The sequence below is a fragment of the Pteropus medius genome, unplaced genomic scaffold (assembly GCF_902729225.1).
Source record: "Pteropus medius unplaced genomic scaffold, Ma_sr-lr_union100, whole genome shotgun sequence".
Classification (NCBI taxonomy): Eukaryota; Metazoa; Chordata; class Mammalia; order Chiroptera; family Pteropodidae; genus Pteropus; species Pteropus medius.
In genome coordinates this window covers 6,484,797-6,496,970 of record NW_024344437.1, presented here as the reverse complement: position 1 = coordinate 6,496,970, position 12,174 = coordinate 6,484,797, and the positions used below count along the sequence as shown (strand labels likewise).

Here is a 12,174-nt window from a genome sequence, read left to right as displayed (position 1 = left end):
TAACTATGTAGTTTGGATTTTTGATAGATAACCAATTTTTTTTTTTTTTGACCTAGCAATAGTTGAGAAGTAGAAGTCTTCCTCCAGGATGATAGAAATATCAATTTTTCCTCTTAGTCCTATTTTAAAAAAATTATTAAATATTTATTTAGAGCCATTTTAGGTTTTCAGAGCAACTGAGAAGGTACAGGGATTTCTCATCCTAGCCCTGTGCCACACATGCATACCCTCCCGCTCTGGCTACACCCCACCAGTGGTGCATGTGTTACAGTCACACTGACACATCATCATCCACAGTTCGTGGCTTGCACTACCGTTCACTCTGGGTGTTACACACCACATGAGTTTGGACAAATGTACAGTGACATCTGTCGTCGTGACGTCATACCTGGTACAGTTGACCACTGAACAGCTCTGGTTTGGACTGTGTGGGTCCATTTTCAGTGAATACATACAGCACTATAGAGGTATTTTCTTTTCCTTATGATTTTCTTAATATTTTCTTTTCTCCAGCTTACTTTATTGTAAGAATCTAGTATATAAAATGTATAACATATAACATATGTGTGAATTGACTGTCTTATGTCATTAGTAAGGCTTCCGGTCAACAGTGAGCTATTAGTAAAGTTTTTGGGAAGTCCAAAGTTATACATGGAGTTTTGACTGTGCGGGGGTCAGTCCCCCAACCCCATGTTGTCCAAGGTCAACTGTATTTTCACTACCTATATATCATTCTCTTCATTTTTGCTCTATGAATTTTGAAAACATTTTATTAGATGCATAAGCATATAAAGTAGCTATATCTTCCTGGTGAACATGTGTTATCCTTTTAATCTTCACAATGCTTTGTCTCAAGGTCTATTTTTTTGTTAATTTTGCAACCCTAGCTACATTACTAATCACCAAATGTAGCCATATTTTTGAGCAAGCCTACCTTTTTTTGGGTATAATTTTGTCCATTAGCCACCACACTAAAATATTTGTTGCTTTAGTTATCTATCTCCCAGAATATTTATTGAATGATAAATAATAGAAGTTCACATTTATCATGTTGTATGTTTTTCTTATTTAGTTTTATCTAGCAATGTATGAAGTAGGTACACAGTTATCCACAGTTTATAGAAACTGAGTTAGACAGATAAAATAATTTGCCAGAAGTCGCACAGTAGTAACATGGGAGATGATCTATCAGTTTCTATTAGTGATGTATTAGTAGACCTATTACTTTCACATCAGCATTTCCTTGAAGTTCTGTTGTAGTTGCTAAAATCAATATTATAACACTGGAGGTGGGGTTTGTTTTGTTTGTATGTTTGTTTTTGGGTTTTGCTAGTTAAAAATTCTCCAATATGGTGGAAAATGGCATATTCTTTAATATGGTAAGAAATGGCTTATACGGTATGTCTCACAAAATAACAGACGCATTTCCATCGTAGGGTTATTTTTAGAACGGGAAAATTCTAGTGCTTTCGTTTTAGAACTGTTCTGTGCTGTGTCATTGTAAGACTTAGTTTGTTGCCTTAGTTTGTAAAAGTCAGCCCAAGGCTAAAATTGCTTCAGATCTATTTCCAAGGAGACATACAGACTTGTAATAAATCTTCTGTCATTCTCTTTCAGGAGATACGAATAAGGATTGAAGGTCAAAATTATAGTGCAGCTAGAACTAGATTAGTTTTGGCAGGTTTAAGTTGTTTTGAAACTTTTCTTATTTTCAGCTTTAGTGCTTCTCAATTATGTCTAGACAAGAGCATTGAACTAGGAGGTAGAGACAAGTCTGACACTGGCCCTGCCACCACACTCAGGTGACCTCAGATTAGTCACCGAACTAGTCTGAGACTTCTCTGCTCTTTTACATAAAATTGAAATTTTAGAAATGAAAAATTAATACTGCCATACTTACCTCAAAAATTCTACTTGGTCATGTTTAATAATGTATGCAAACCGTAAATGTGGTATGAGAATTTTTTAAAGAAAAAGTGGAAGTTAGACCTCTTTTACACATTAAAACGTTCAGTGTTGAACCCCGTAAAACTCAGAATACTTCTGTCTGCTTCTCTGAGTCGTTGGTGGGTTTGTGATACCATGTAAACATTTCTAAGGGTTCTTTCATCTCACATCATCTTAGTTTGTCAGAAAACAACACTAAAAGTCAAGTAAGCGAAAAGTCATCTTATTTCCTATGGTTTTAGAGCTGAGATTTTGTCTCTTTGGACCTAGACAGCATTTTTGTTAATATCGATTATCTGGGCTACTGGTTACTGCTCAACGGATTAGTTGAGACAAGCTGAACCAAATCGCTTTCCCGTCATAGACATACGTGGGGTGGTTTGGGACCAGGCTGCACCGTCAAAGCTGCTGACCTGTAGCCTAGACAGCTTGAGGCTTGGCTTTCTGCCTCTGAAGCCTCGTTTTGTTTCGGGTGACCATGTCTCAGCCAGTTTATATCATCAGAGCCAGCATGTTCCCAAGGGATATGGATGGGCAGAGTTCTCTGCTTCAGGAAGAACTGACTTATTACCATAACAAGGATTTGTCTTCACTTTTAATATTTATGCAGCTTCTACCACAATACATTTCCTAAGTGGTCATAAATAAAACAAGATATTTCATCACAGTGACTTGGCTCTATAAGTATTTGATGCCAACAATTTTAACAAAACTCTATTTGAAATAGACTGGTGAGATTGTAAAGTGATAGAAAATGTCTGGTAAATTTATGAAGTTACATTCTTACAAGTTAAGCTCATGGGGAAACAGTCAGAGAATTTAAGCCATGCCAAGTTTGTTAAAGATTTGCGTTTTTTGATGATATTTCCAAAATCTTCCAAAAATGTTGTGTTTTATTAATAGAATAGAAAAGCTGTTATTATTTTAATATTTTTGTCCCTTTGTATGGTCAGCAAACAGTACAACTTGTGTTTATCCTGAGAATATAGTCAACGCCTTTCTTTCTTTAATGGGCACAGGGTACATAGGCTGTGGACAACCAAGAGTATTTGACTCATAGGAGGCCATTAAGGAGAGGAGTTGTGACTAGCCCATGATGTAACCTATTGTCCAAGCCAGAACACTTTTAAGAAGGAAGAGAGGTGTTATTAATCACATCAAGACAGCAGCCGTAACCTGAGACCGTCAGGGCCCCCTGCGTGTGTGGTCACCCTTGCTGTGACAGCAATGACAGGTGTGTTGGGTGCAGGGACTTGAGTTTCTTCCAGTTCGTTAATACTTTTCACCAGTTGATTGAATAACTGTTATTGCATTGAAGCTTCATACTAATTTTTTTGTGGCAGTATTTTTAATTCTCATTTTATAATTGTGAAAACGTGATACCGTGGGACATGCCTGCTGTCACAAAGCAGATTGAGTAGGAATAGAAAACAAGCTGCCTCTCTCTCATAAGGCCCTGCCTTCCGGGGGACAGTTCCGCTTGCAAAATTCAGATGATGACGTGATTTTGCTCACATTTGTGCTCAAGCCATTGTGATGATTGTTTTTTAAGTCGACATCTCAAACTTTAATGTGCATAAAATCATGTGGGGATCTGGTTAACACATAGAGTCTGACTCCATGAGTGTGGGGCAGCCCGAGATTTTGTATTTCCAAGAGAGTCCCATGTAATGCTGATACTGCTGGTCTCCACATGCTTTGGGCTTCAGGTAGTTGGGTAGTTAGTTATTGTTCTTATAATTTGTACTTTTTCTAAGCAGGTAACCAGAGTTTACCTTCTTGACAGAAGAAAGGGCCAATTTTTTAGTCTTTGTTTTCATAATTATGTTCTGGTATGAATGACAGCCGGGACTGGCTTTAGCGTAGCTCTGTGCTTTGGGTGCACAGAGAAGGATGGGGGCATCCTGTCCCTGGGGTGCTTTATAGGGACCTTTCACACCATGATGGCTGAATGACCTCGGAGTCTGGTTGGAGCTCCAGATGTTTAAATTGAAGCCATTAGATGCATCAGTGGATATAGGATGAGCAGATAACTAAATACTAGAACTAGGAACTGCTGCTCATCCTGTGGCAGAACCTTGGGCAGGGAGTGTAGCCCGGGCTCGCCTCTGAGACTAAGGCAAGTCTTCGTCATCCATGGGGAACTCGGCATTCATGGTTAGGCTGCACTGTCACTGTGGTACAGACCCAGATCTTACTTCTTCAGAAATAACGCAAGCATATTTGTTTCTAAATAAAAAGCAAAGATAATTGTGGAAAAATCATATTGGGTTGTTAAAATAAGTCAAATTAGGTCACTGTAGTTAAGTATGTTCCAGTTGTAGAAACAGTATCTACCGTTTTTCTATTTATTGTGGGGGGCGGAGGGGGCGATGAGATGTCTTTCTACATTTTATAGCCAGGGCGGGTCTTTGAAATAGAAATGCCTCCAGGACAGTAATACAGGAGGTGCCGTTTATGATTAGGGTAATAGCCTTTTCAGACACTGTAGCTACTGCTGACTTCTGAATTCCTCCATTGCTCCATCCATACCTCTTTTGTGGCATTTCCCTTGGATTATTAATTTCGACATACATTCCTTTTCTCTTTCCTGGTAGCAAAATCACGAAGGATCCATTGTTGCTTAGTAGGGTGCCATACCCACAGTGGGCAAAGGTGAGTCACGTGGGTCTCCCTGGCAGACCCGACCTGCTTTTACTGCTCCGTCTTCTCCCACAGGCGGGGCCTCCGCTCTGTGCACAGGAGTCGGCCAGCACCACACCAGGGCCACTTCAGATGGCAGGGCCCGGCAGGCTTCCGTAGGGACAAACTGCAGGCATTTTCACAAAAGAACTTCAGGCAGGGGCGTAAAGGATCCGAAGTACTCGTAGCCATTGAATGAGGCACATCACTGAGTTTCCCTCTCAGGCTGGAGCTAAATTTATGGCCCAGCTGGGCCAGTTGAACGAAACCAAAAGCCACATGTGTTTATGTGCCCAACCTCAATTCTGACCTCATTTTATTTTCCTATCCCTAAAGTCCTCACCTATTAATTCTGGACTAATTACATGTTAAATACAAGTATTTAATATTAATATTGACTGAAATTTTTATTACCCCCACTAATCCTTTTTTGGGAGAAACTTGTTGGAGTATTAATAAAACAAAATTTGCCAAGGGTTACTCTTCCCGTCAGATGGCAGTATGCCTTAATTGAAGTATTGAATTTTGAGGGGTACATAAATAAATTAAAAATAAATGTACAAACCTGAAATTGCACAAGTACAGCATACCTCACAAGCTTCACTGTGGGAAGCAGGTATCAGAACTGTAATTCTTTTGAGGGCAAGAGATGGCCTTTTTGTCTGTCTTCTTTCCACGAATCCTTATGCTAAGAATTTATTGCATAAATGGTTGGTGTTTTGGGCATATATTGAGATAATGCATTCATATATTTTACCATTTCATTTTCTTTGGAATATGAATGTGAATTATATGCATATCAAACCCTCCTTCACTATTTGTTGACTACCTGCTATTATTTAAACATAAGGTACAGAAAATTCATAAATAAACTTAAAGTGAATAAAGATTGCATTCATGAACCGCATTGTAATTAGCACAGTTTGATTCTTCTAGTTAGCCTAAAGGGGATGGTGCTTTAAATTTCTGTCCTTTTCTTCCTTAAGCCTGCAGGAACTGATATAATGAAAAATGTCTCCCCCATCCCATGATAATCTTTTAGAAGTAAAAACATCTAGAATATAAGTTTTTTGAGAACTGGGATTGTTATCTATTTTGTTCTATGGTACAAGCAGAGATTATTGCCGTATTGAATTTTGAGGGGGTACATAAATAAATTAAAAATAAATCTACAAACTTGAAGTTACATGACTACAACATACATCACAAACTTCACTATGGGAAGCAGGTATCAGAGTTGTAATTTTCTTTAAGGGCAGGAGATGGTGTTTTTGTCTTTCATCTTCCCATGGTTCTTATACTAAGCATTAATTGAATAAATGAATGAATAATTGGTTGGTCCAATAATTGATTGGTCCAAATATTTCTTCTGAGAATTTTCCAAAACCAGGAAAATCAAGCAGAGAGATTCAAGCTTAGAGAACCCCAAGAAGGATAAATAACAAAAAGAATAAACCTATAGTCAAACTGCTGATATTCAAAGAGAGAAAACCTTGAAGTCAGCCAGAGGAAAAATAAGATACAGTAATAGAGAGAGTAATTACAGCAGACTTTTTATCAGAAACTATGAAAATCAGAACTGTCAAGATCCATAGCATATGATACATTTGATTAAAATATCACCAGAAGGTGAACATTTTCTGATTAATATCATTTTTTTCTAAATACAAATTGGGCTCTGCAGATGAGTAACTGACTCATTGTTTGATAATCAGTTCTACTCAAAGTGAGGAAAATATTTTCAAAACATGAGTCAATGACCAAATTTTGTGGTAGATATGAAACATGGAAGATAGACTACTAACACTTTAGTTGATTTCATTGTTCTTTTAAAAACCTTAAAATAATCACCAGTTAGAGAAAATATCCTTAGAAAAGGCTGGGTAATTTGAAGAGGCCTCATGTGTTTCATTAAGCATTTTTGGCTATTTTATAAATAAAAAAAAATACAAACAAGAAACTACGAAAGTACATTTTCATATTAAGAACTTGATTGTTAAGTGCTACAGAGAGAGAACTGTTTAGTTATAATGCCTGTTTTCTAAGAATCTATATATCTAAACAGACCATATTTATAGAATATGTAGATAAAACAATAAAATGTAAATAAAGTTTGTCAAAATCAGCGAGTTTCTTTTTTAATTACTGGACAATAGTAATAGTAAGTAATACTAGCTACCATTTATTCAGCCTCTGTTATGTGTTAAACCTGACATATGTTTTTCTTTTTTTAAATATCTTGTTCAATTCTCATCTAATTCTGTAAAAAGATAATGACATTTTGCAAATGAGGAGTTCAATAAATTGCCACATTATGCCACTCTGCTGGTAAGTGGCATGGGATTCAAACTTAGTTTTGTCCGGCTCCAAAACCCATGCTCTTTCCCTTCACACTCCAGTGAACATGGTCATAGAAGTTTTAGATTCAGACAGGTGTTGGTTTAAGGCAGACCATGCTCTCAGTTCTCTGCTAATGGGTCCAAGAAGGGTTCCTGGAATTAAAAGTTTCTCTGGATTTATCGGATGATGTGAAACCGCCATTTCAAAGGCACAAGTTAAGGATGCTGGAAACAGCTGAAGGGCACAAAGGGCTTTCCAGTGGCTCCATTTCCTGGGTAGTCGTTCTATACCATGATTAGTGGATCTGACATTTCCTTCTTGATTCATAGCATTCTAAGTATGCCGGTGAGATTCTTTTTAATCTTTCATAAACACGGCAGTGTCCAGATCCTAACGAGAACCGGAAGATTTCCATGTTATTGTTGAGATAGGAGATCGTGATCAGTGGAAGGGAATCATTTTCTACCTTGGAAGTTAATGGAGGTTGAAGTAGAAACTGGTAAAACATGCAGTTGATTATATGGTGACAGAGTCGTTATTATTTCTAACATCATGGACTTTGGTAAAACCTTTTTACGGAATGAAAAATAATTGTAATATTGTTCGAGTGTTCAGGTATTTGAAATGCATTTTCATTTATATATAGTTGCTCGTTACCTGTCAGCTTGAATGTATCCAGTCTCTGTTTCTTTAGTTTATCAGACATGAGAGTCTTGACTTTAGGTGACAATGATATGAAACTGAATTATTTTAATATTGGTTATCATGACTCTGGTTGGTAAAGTATTATTTACAGAAGAAAACTTTGAGGAAACAGTTTTCTAATTTGAAGTTTAAAATTTAACCTCTAAATATTGTTTATTTTTTAAAAAATTATGTATAACTTAAAAAGAAGTTTATGTATGCTATTTAAGTTTTTGTTTTACTTTTTTTATTGCTCTTTTAATTTAAAAAAGGGAAGTACTTTCTAAGGCAATAACTAACTAACTACATTCCAAGCGCATTTATTTATTCCAGTTGACTAAAAACCAAACTAGATTAAAAAGGAAAAAGAATATGTTTTCCTATTTAGACCACATATAATATTAATGTATTACTTAACTTGCAATTTGATGGATTAATGATTCTTTCCTTTAAACTATTCTACTAGGATTGTGCTTACCTTCTTCTATTTCCATATAGTTTTTGTCTTCACTGCAATATGTGTAATAGTTTTGGGAGGTTTTTTGGTTCTTATCTTTTTATTTCAAAGTAAGTATACATTCACAGGAAGTTGCAAAAAATACAGAGGTTCCATGTGACCTTCGTCAGCAATGGCACTTATTTCCCCAGTGTTCATATTTTATGTAACTGCGGCAGCACGTGTTTCTTTTTTAATACATAATTTCTTATGAACTGTTTAGTTTTCCTTGTTCTCAGATGCCCTTTTTCTTTACGCCTTTTGTTTTATTGTAAACCTGAAAAGGAAAGAATTATGCTTCATTAATTTTGTCTCTGTAATGTTTGCCTTTCCCTTCTGGGTTAGAATCTCTGAGATACTGGCCTCTAAGTAAACAAGCGACTTCCGAATGGAAGGGTACATTGGTGGCGTTTCCACATCATGGTCATCTGAGCAAAGCCAGTGGACCTTTCAGAGTTGCCTGACCACCACCGTGGGGCACGGGGCTGCTTGTTTCTCCACCCCTACTTCCACAGGGGCACCGTGCCTTGGCCCTCCTACCGCCTCCCTGACCCATGTGGACTTGACTTTCCGCCACATCCATCTGCCATTCCCCGCCTGTTGTGTCCGTCATCTATGCTACGTCTGTGCTGCAAGGAGGCAGCTCAGTGCTGCCCGACCCCAGGCCAGATGGGGATCACAGGCTCTGCCAGGGGCCGGTGATGGTTCACTCCCCAGTGGGTCACTCTCTGTGGCCCCTCCTCAACTTCTCTAACCTCCTGAGCTCTCTGAATCCACCTGCCTCCCAACAACTTCCTCGCCGACCACCCTGAGAGCTCACGTCGGTGGGAAGGCCCTCGCCCCGGAGCCTCCTCTCCCCATATCTGTTCAGCTTCTCAGGAACCTTATGCGCTTGCGGTCTCTCCTCTTACTTACGTATCTAGTTTCTGTCCCCTCTGTGGATCATTGCATCAGCATTTCTCAAGCGTGCTGAAGCATTTCCCAACCTTACACAAAAACTTCTCCCTCCCTCTCTTCCCACTGCAGCTGCTGCCCCGGCCTTCTCTGCCTTGTGACTCACACCCCTAGAAACAGTTACCTGTCCTTGTGTGCCCGCTCTCTCTGTCTCTCACCTCCCACTGAGTTAAGGCCCTCTCTGATGGTGCCCTTGCCTACATCACTCTGGCAATCACTTGGGTTACTGATGACATGTGTCACTAAGTCATATATGCCAACAGCTAAGTAAAGCCTCCCAACTGGTATGTCCTAATCCTATTCAGTGTCTACACCACAGTCAAAGGAATCTGTTTAAAACAGATCTGACCATGTGACCTCTTTGCTTAAAACTCCCCAGTGGGCTACCACAGAGGTAGAGTCTGAGGGCGGAGACCGGTGTCCTTGCCTGGCTGGGCCTCCAGGCTTCCGCAGGCCCTGGCTCCTGCCGCCTCTGCAGCCAGGCTGGAGCCCCGCTCCCCTGGCCACGGCTATCTTTCACCCCCTCCCATGGGCCGCCTTCTCTTTGGCCCTTCGCACAGGCCATTTCTTCCAGGAGGATTGCTTCCTTCTCCCTGCACCCATCCCGCCCTGTTTAATTAACGCCTGTTCATTTTGCAAATCTCACTTCTACATTACTTCCTTTTGTCAAGCCCTTCCGGGTCATGGCTCTCGGACTGCCCTGCATTGCTTCTCCTTCTTGGCGCCCATTACAGAGGTAACTTTTTAAAATTGGGCTTACGTGAGGCTCGCGGGCCCAGGGCCCTCCGTCTGCTTACCATTCTCTGCCTCCTCCCCCATGCCTGATAGTGTGCCAGGCTCGTTTTCATTGTTGGATAAATGAGACCAAATGCTATCCTTCCACATGTCCTTTTTTTATGAAAATAAAACTATCAAAGTTTTGTGAAGCATGGAAGCACAGGACTTGTGTGAAGTATCACACGAGTCCTGTCAACGTGAGGCATACTATAAAGTAAGGTTTAAAGAAATCTGAACATGTTGACACAAGCTGTTGGTGTATATGACTTAGCTAAATCTTTACTTTCTAAAATCCTGTTTGAGGACATTTTGTTCTCTATGAGGTGGGTGTCCTCGGTGTCAGAAAGCCCCAGGCCTTCTCCCTGAGCTAGGACTTAGACCATACAGCTTCCTTCCGTGCATGTCTTAACTCTTTAAAATTGCCTTTTCTGCCTGGTTTGCTTTTCTTATAGCCAAATGGAAAGAGAAGAGAAAAGGCTTTGTTGTCTGAGCAAGTTTTGTTGTCTGAGCCTTCTTCTTGTACTACTGTAATCTTTCACTTAAGAATCCATTTTTTTCCTTTTTTATTATGGTGGCATTGGTTAATGAAATCCAGTAAGCTTCAGGTGTACAACTCGGCAGCAAGGCATGCATATATGTTGCATTGTGTGCCCACCGGCCACAGCCAGATCTCTTTCTGTCACCACATATTTGACCTCTTATACCCCATCTACCTCCTCTCCCTCACCCTCTGGTAGCCACTAGTCTATTGTCCATGTCCATGAGTCTCTGTTTGTTTGTCCTGTTCCTTTTCCTTTGTTGCTTTTAGGTTTATATCCCCCATGTACGTGATATCGTGTGGTTTTCAACTTTTTCTGTCTGGCTTATTTAGCTAAACGTGATTATCTCAAAGGTCATCTACATAGTTGCAAATGACTTTCTTATGGTTGATCATTCTTGTGTTCATTTCTTCCTTCTGCGAATATTTATTGTTTGCTGTGTGCCAGGCACTGTTCTAGGCTCTAGGGAGATAATAGGTAAGTAGATAGTAGGTGAACAGATAGATTAGTACTTAGTTCCCCTTCCAGCTGACAGTGCATATTATCATTCACTGGTGGATGATTTATATAACTATTGCTGAGTAACCTGCCACAGGTCTTTTATATACTGGATTTCTCTTTAGAGGGGCTTTTAGCTTAAATTAGATTATAAATAAAGTTCTATAAAATAGTCACTTTCTTCAGTAAATATTAGGGTTAATGATTTTAAAGCAGACCAAGATGGACTACAGTATTTCTTCAACTCCATTATTAGTTTATTTCTCAGAGAAGAGGTGCTATTATGGGATTAGACCTGATTATTCTTAAGGGAAGCCATAAATTATGCAGGAACATTACACTGACTGTCCAAGCTGTGTAGTATTTTCAGATGGGAAAACACAAGAAAGTGCAATTCAGTATCATATAAATTCAGCTCTAACACTGGCTGGCACCATGAATTATAATGTATTTCTTGACATTTTAATCTTTTATTCCCATCACTTCTCAGCCTTTTGGCTAAGCTCGAGTGTAATCTTTTCTTCCTGTCACCATTTATTATATGCACTTGAGAGTCAACAAAGCACTAGAATGGGCTTTCATTGGTAACAAAGAAATAGAAAAAGTATTAACTTTTACTAAGGTTTTAAATAGATTTTTATCATTTTGTTTTAGGTGAGCTGACCCCTTTCAGTATTACCTGTAGTGCAGGCCTCGTAGTGGAGAACTCCCTCAATTTTTGTATGTCTGGAAAAGTCTTAATTTCTCCTTCATATCTAAAGGAAAACTTAGCTGGATACATTATTCGAGGCTGGTAGTTCCTTTCATTTAATAGTTTAAATATTTGATTCTATTCCTTTCTGGCTTGAAAGGTCTGTGCTGAGAAGTCTGATGATAATCTAATGGGTTTTCCTTTATAAGTTACCATTTTCTTCTCCCTGGCTGCCCTGAGAATTCTATCTCTGTTGTTGATTTTTGATAACTTTAATACAGTGTGTCTTGGTGAAGACCTTTTTGGGTTGAGATCATTGGGTGTTCTGTTGACTTCTTGAATTCCAAGCTCCAGCTCATTATTTAGATTTGGGAAATTCTTGTCCACTATTTGTCTGAAAATGCTTTCTAGTCCCTGCTCCTTTTCCTTTGCTCCATTTAGTCGACTCTATTTCCCAAGCTTGTTATTTTGTTTTCAACTCTTGCAGTGCGTTTTTTATCTCCAGAAGATCTATTGTGTTCTTTTTGAAGGTTTCAGTCTCCTTGCTCTGCTCATCTAGTTGTTTT

General features: G+C 39.0%; 1 protein-coding gene across 2 annotated transcripts in view; it reads left to right on the top strand.

The window, feature by feature from the left end:
- Nucleotides 1-12,174, top strand: part of MIPEP (mitochondrial intermediate peptidase) — a 156,718-nt gene that overhangs the window by 72,665 nt on the left and 71,879 nt on the right. The gene's annotated exons all lie outside the window — the stretch shown is intronic.